This window comes from Penaeus monodon, chromosome 15, assembly GCF_015228065.2.
Source record: "Penaeus monodon isolate SGIC_2016 chromosome 15, NSTDA_Pmon_1, whole genome shotgun sequence".
Classification (NCBI taxonomy): Eukaryota; Metazoa; Arthropoda; class Malacostraca; order Decapoda; family Penaeidae; genus Penaeus; species Penaeus monodon.
Genome location: NC_051400.1, coordinates 3,736,380 through 3,736,968, shown reverse-complemented (window position 1 = coordinate 3,736,968; position 589 = coordinate 3,736,380). Strand labels below are relative to the sequence as shown.

At 29.4% G+C, this 589-nt stretch overlaps 1 protein-coding gene across 1 annotated transcript in view; it reads left to right on the top strand.

Annotated features, from left to right (window-relative positions):
* LOC119581643 (rhodopsin-like) overlaps positions 1-589 on the top strand; it is a 15,298-nt gene that overhangs the window by 8,365 nt on the left and 6,344 nt on the right. The window lies entirely within an intron of this gene.

Here is a 589-nt window from a genome sequence, read left to right as displayed (position 1 = left end):
CTGTTTTCGATTAAAGATCATTTGGAAATATCTAGTAATAGACACTCGACTTTCGTTTGTATGTTTGTTTAACCCGATATGAATATTTAAATGAAAATGAGAGAGAGTTTCACGTGCAATACATATTCCCTCAAGAGAAATTCTCAGGAGGTTTGATGCAAAAGGCAAAAGTAACAAAGCTCAAAATTAGGATGTTTGATTTCTTATTTTTGCCTTTAAGGTTCCACATCGAGAAGTTTGCTAGAATTACCTGTAGTTGATTAGGTAATGATGAATAAGTTATATAAGTTATATATTAGAGGGAAATCAGAAATGGTAAACCTTTTTATTTTAATATCCAACTGTGAACTTTGCTCACTATTAATAAAACACTGATGCGAATTCCAAATCCTTTAAGAATTTATTTTAAGAGAATTTTGGTAAGTATCAACAGGAAAATATATTTTAGTTGAATTTATCCGCGTAATATTTTGTCTCTTATTTACATTCTCTAAATTTCATGCCCTTTTCGTGTTCTTGTTATTCCTAAAACTTCCAGTGGAATTAATACTTTTGCCAGACTCTATGATGTACAAAAAATAATAATAAT